This window comes from Phoca vitulina, unplaced genomic scaffold, assembly GCF_004348235.1.
Source record: "Phoca vitulina isolate PV1807 unplaced genomic scaffold, GSC_HSeal_1.0 scaffold3, whole genome shotgun sequence".
Classification (NCBI taxonomy): domain Eukaryota; kingdom Metazoa; phylum Chordata; class Mammalia; order Carnivora; family Phocidae; genus Phoca; species Phoca vitulina.
In genome coordinates, this window is record NW_022589706.1 from 61,672,914 (window position 1) to 61,678,913 (window position 6,000).

Here is a 6,000-nt window from a genome sequence, read left to right on the forward strand (position 1 = left end):
AGGGCTTGAACTCACGACCATGAGATCAAGACCTGAACTGAAACCAAAAGTTGGATGCTTAACCAACTGAGCCACCCAGGCACCCACCTCCATAATATTTTTTAAGGAAAATGTATTTGGTATTTGTCATGTTCTCCATATCAATCACTTTTCCATTTTTTCTATTGAGTGCTCAGTAAAAAGATGTTTTATCCATGGAGCCTTCTCTAGCTAATCTAACCCCTTTTGGTTTTACTCTTTTCTGAATTAAAGTATTAACCTCTTCATTTTTCATCTCTCTTTTTTAATTTTGTTTTTACTTTCTATTAAAATATAAAATATGTGTGGGTTTATATGTACCTGTATATTTTAAAGTACATTGCATTGAGTACATTACTCTTTTTTTTTTTTTTTAAAGATTTTATTTATTTGACAGAGAGAGACACAGTGAGAGAGGGACTACAAGCAGGGGGAGTGGGAGAGGGAGAAGCAGGCCTCCCGCCAAGCCGGGAGCCCAATGCGGGGATCAATCCCAGGACCCTGGGATCATGACCTGAGCCAAAGGCAGACGCTTAACGACTGAGCCACCCAGGCGCCCCTGAGTACATTACTCTTAAGAGTAGAGCCCAATACATTTTCTCACATGCATAGATATGTAACAACTATCCAGATCAAGCTGGGAATATTTCCAACATGCCCAGAGGTTCCCTCATGCCCCTTCCCAGTCACTACCCCCGAATATAACCACTATTCTACTTCCGTCACTGTGATTTGGGTTTTCCTGTTCTTGAAATGCACATAAATGGAACCATTCAGTGTATACCCTTTTGTGTCTGTCCTATTTCACTCAACATAATATCTGTGAGATACTTTCATGCATGAAGCATTCATTATTGATTTGTAGAATTCCATTTTATTAGTGGGCCTTTCTTTTGATGAGATTTAAAATTTTTTCTAGTTTAGAGCTATTATGAATAAAGCTACTCTGAAAATTTTTGTATTTATCTTTTTATGGACATAGACATTCATTTCTCTTGGATATGTACCCAAGAGTGGAATATTTGTGTTATAGAGGACATGTTTAGTTTTAGTAGATAACTGCCAGTGGTTTTCCAGAGTGTAGATCACTTTATACTTCCATCAGGGATAGATGAGATTAGTTCCCCTACATCCTCACCAACACTCAAATTTGTTAGTGTTTTTAATATTACTCATTTTAGTGGAAGTATAATAGTACCTACTTGTGCCTGTAATTTGCATTAACCTAATGAATATTGAGGTTATTTGGTACCTTTTAATATGCTTATTGGGCATTTGGATATTATCTCTAAAGTGCTTATTTAAGCATTTTATCTGTTCTTTAATTGGGTTGTTCATCTTTTATTGATTTACAGGAGTTTTAAGTGTATTCTGGATGGGAGGTTTTTTTGCCAAATACATGGATCGCAGGTATCTTTTCTATCTGTGGCTTGCATGTTTCACTTTTTTTTTTTAAGCTTTTTATTGAACAGGTTACAGAAGAGGCTTAATCAAAAAGACCGAAGCCCATGTCATCATCAGACTCCTCTGATTCTTCTATTCTTCTTTCTTTGCTTACACTTTCCTCTCAGCTGGAGCAGCAGTGGTGGAAGGAGCAGGACAGTGCCAGCTGCTGGGGCGGCTCTCCCAGCCCCTATGTTGCAGATGAGGGGCTCTCCGAGCCCCTATGTCCCGATGTTGACATTGGCCAGGACCTTTGCAAATAAGCCCGGCCAGAGAGGTTCAACATTCATACGTGCTACTTTAATGAAGGCATTGATCTTAGCCTCTGTGACCTCATCGTCCTGCAGGATGAGGGCCAAGCAGGTGCAGGCGAGCTCCAAGATGGAGGCCATGGTGTGGGCAAGTGCCGAGGGGGCACTGCCTGGTGCGGTGCTAGTCAGCGGATGGTGAGGGCCTCACCCCATCATGGCATTAGCTTCCTTGGAAGGACCGAGCACCTTAGAGGCAGCTGAGGAAAATATCTCTCACTTTTTAATGGTGACTTTGGTAGATATTCTTAATTTCAAAGAAACGTATCCATTTTTTATTCTTACAAAATTTTTTTTTCTTGTGGCAAGAACTTTTAAGAACTACTTTTTTAGCAGCGTTCAAGTATGCAATACACAGTATTATTAACTACAGTCACCATGGTGTACATTCCATCCCCTTGACTTATTTATAACTGGAAGTTTGTATCTTTTGACCACTTTCACCCATTTTCTTATACCCCACTTCTTGCCTCTGGCAGCCACCAATTTGATCTGCATCTTTGTATTTGGTTTGGTTTTATTTTAGATTCCACTGTAAGAGAGATCATGTGGTATTTGTCTTTCTCTGTCTGACTTATTTCACTTAGCATAATGCCCTCAAGATCTATCTGTCTTGTTGCAAAAGGCAAGATTTTCTTCCTTTATTATGGCTGAATTAATATTCCATTGTATTTACATACATTTTCTTTATCCATTCATTCATAGATGAACACTTCAGTTGTTTCTATATCTTGGTTGTTGTAAATAATGCTGCAATGAACATAGGAGTTTATATGTCTTTTCAAACTAACGTTTTCATTTTCTTTGGATAAATACCCAGTAGAATTGTTGGATCACAATATGGATTTTTTTTTTTTTTTGGAGACATCTTTATACCATTTTCCATAGTGGCTGCACTAATTTACATTCCCACCAACAGAACATGAAGGTTCCCTTTTCTGTGTATCTTCACCAACACTTGTTATTTCTTGTCTTTTTAATAATAGCCATTCTAACAGGTGTGAGGTGATATCTTATTGTGGATTTGACTTGTATTTCTCAGATTATTAGTGATGTTGAACCTGTTTTCATGTGTCTTTTGGCCATGTTTATCTTTGGGAAAATGTCTATTCAGTTCCTCTGCCCCCCCCCCTTTTCTTTTTTGAGAGAGAGAGAGAGAGAGTGAACAGGGGGTTGGGGAGAGAGAGGAAGAGGAGAGAGAGAATCTTAAGTAGGCTTCATGCCTGGGGCGGAGCCTGATGTGGGGTTCCATCTGACAACACTGAGATCATGATCTGAGCCAAAATCAGGAGACAGATGCTTAACCAACTGAGCCATTCAGGTGTCCCCCTCTGCCATTTTTTAATCACTCTTTTATTTATTTATTTTTTGCTATTGAGTTGTATGAGTTTCTTAAATATATTTTAGATGTTAACCCTTATCAGATAACCTCCCATTCTATAGGTTGCCTTTTTATTTTGTTGATGTTTTTCTTCACTTGAAGCTTTTTAGTTTTGTATAATCCCCTTTATTTATTTTTGCTTTTGTTGTCACCGCTTCTTAAGTTGGATCTAAAAAGATATTGCTAAGACCAATGTTGAGAAGCTTACCACCTATGTTTTATTCTAGGAGTTTTATGGTTTCAGGTCTTACATTCAAGTCTTTAATTCATTTTGAGTTTATTTTTGGTATGGGGTAAGATAGTGGTCCAGGTTCATTATTTTTCATGTGGCTGTCCATTTTTCTCAGCACCATTTATTGAAGACACCGTCCTTTCCCCATTGTATATTCTTGCCTCCTTTATTATAAATTAATTGACCATATATGTGCAGGTTTATTTCTGGGCTCTCTGTTCTGTTCCATTGATCTATGTGTCTGTGTCCATACTGATACCATACCATTTTGATTACTATAGCTTTGTAATAATTTGAAATCAGGGAGTGTGATGCCTCCAACTTGTTTTTTCTTAAGATTGTTTGGTTATTCAAGGTCTTTTATGGTTGCATACAAATTTTAGTTGTTTGTTCTATTTCTGTGAAAAATGCCATTGGAATTTTGATAGGGATTTCATTGAATCTGTAGATTGCTTTGGGTAGTATGGGCATTTTAACAATATTAATACTTTCAATCCATGACTATGGAATGTCTTTCCTTTTATTTATGTCTTCAGTTTTTTTCATCAATATCTTATAGTTTTCAGTGTACAGATCTTTCACCTGGGTTAAATTTATTCCTAGTTATTTTTTCTTTTTGATGTAATTGTAAATAGGATGTTTTCTAGTGTTTAGAAACACAACAGATTTTTTAAAATTTAAATTCAATTTAATTAACATACAGTATATTAATAGTTTCAGAGGTAGAAGTTAGGGATTCATCAGTTGCATATAATACCCAGTGCTCATTACATCATGTGCCCTCCTTAATGCCCATCACCCAGTTACCCCATCTTTCCACCCACCTTCCCTCCAGCAACCCTTAGTTTGTTTCCTACAGTTAAGAGTCTCTTATGGTTTGTCTCCCTCTCTGTTTCCTTCTTATTTTATTTTTCCTTCCCTTCCCTCATGTTTCATCAGTTTTGTTTCTGAAATTCTACATGTGAGTGAAATCATATATTTGTCTTTCTCTGACTGACTTACTTCATTTAGCATAATACCCTCTAGTTCATCCACATCATTGCAAATGGCAAGATTTCATTCTTTTTGATGGCTGAGTAATATTCCATTATGTGTGTGTGTATGTGTGTATGTGTGTGTCTGTATATGTACAGCATCTTCTTTATCCACGCATCTATTGATGGACATCTGGGCTCTTTGCATAGCTTGGCTATTGGAAACACAACAAATTTTCAAGCATTGATTTTGTACCCCACTTTACCAAATTCATTTATTAGTTCTTACAGTCACATTTCTTATATTGTTCAGTTTTATTCATTTCAGTAACTTTTGTTTTATTTTAATTTAATATGTGATAATATTATCTGATTTTAAAATTTTTATTTGCCCGACTATATTATATCTTCAAAGACTAAGGTTATTTAAAATCTCTTTAGTATCATACACAGAATTTTATATTAGCATTTTAAAAAGCTTAGGTGCTCAATTAGCATTTTTGGATGATTTAATATGGCAATATTAAATGATTATTTTTTTTTAAGATTTTATTAGAGAGTGAGCGAGAGAGAGAGAGAGCACAAGAGGGAGGAGGAGCAGAGGGAGAGGAAGAAGCTGACTCCCCACTGAGCAGGAAGCCTGACTGGGGGCCCAATCCTGCGACTCTGGGATTATGACCTGAGCTGAAGGCAGACACTTAACTGACTGAACCATCCAGGTGCCCGATTGATTATTTAAATCCCAGATTTAAATTAGGTTTATTAGTCATTCCTTATTATTATTGTAAAAAAGTAATTTCTTATTTTTAGATACTAGAATTTACATATTAGAGAATGAGTAAGATAGCATCTAGCCCGAACTCTGCACCTCACTTTCTTAATCAATAAAAGTTGAGAATTTGGGTAGGCAATTTGTAATGCAAGTTGTATGATGTAGTTAATGTAGAAGTTTTATTCTTTTTAGAGGTTTTTTTGGTGTGTTTTTAATACAGATTAGTTGATAAGTTACAAAACAATGACTTAAAGCAGGTTAATCAGAAAATTTCTGTGGGACATTGTCATATTTGAGTATAATATTGTTAGTATAAAATAATCTATAGGGATATAAGATTAAGGGGGCTTAGCCATGAATATGAAGAATATGAATAATAAGTCAATCAAAAATGAATAAAGCATTGAATGTATTAACTTAAATGCCCAGAGCAATAAAGTAGATGTATAAATATAGATATGGGAAATAGTATATGTGCATGTGTGTGTATGTGTCTATATAGAAAGAATGAGATATTCCATGTTAATGAATTTTCAGATAACTGAATACTGTCCCTCAAATTTTAAAAATAATTTTAAAACTATCAATTTTTATTTAAAGCTTAATAATATTTCCTTGCTTTATTAGAGTAGTTTCTCTCTTCTTTTGGAGTTTGCTGCCTTTTCTGTCAGTTTATCTTTCTTTTTTTTTTTTTTTTTTTTTTAAAGATTTTATTTATTTATTTGAGAGAGAGAGAATGAGAGAGAGTGAGTACATGAGATGGGGGAGGGTCAGAGGGAAAAGCAGACTCCCCGCTGAGCAGGGAGCCCGATGCGGGACTCGATCCAGGGACTCCAGGATCATGACCTGAGCCGAAGGCAGTCGCCCAACCT

At 36.0% G+C, this 6,000-nt stretch overlaps 1 protein-coding gene and 1 pseudogene across 5 annotated transcripts in view; one reads left to right on the forward strand and one right to left on the reverse strand.

Annotated features, from left to right (window-relative positions):
* Positions 1-6,000, forward strand: part of COPS4 (COP9 signalosome subunit 4) — a 40,012-nt gene that overhangs the window by 7,365 nt on the left and 26,647 nt on the right. The window lies entirely within an intron of this gene.
* Positions 957-2,296, reverse strand: LOC116630095 (annotated as a pseudogene).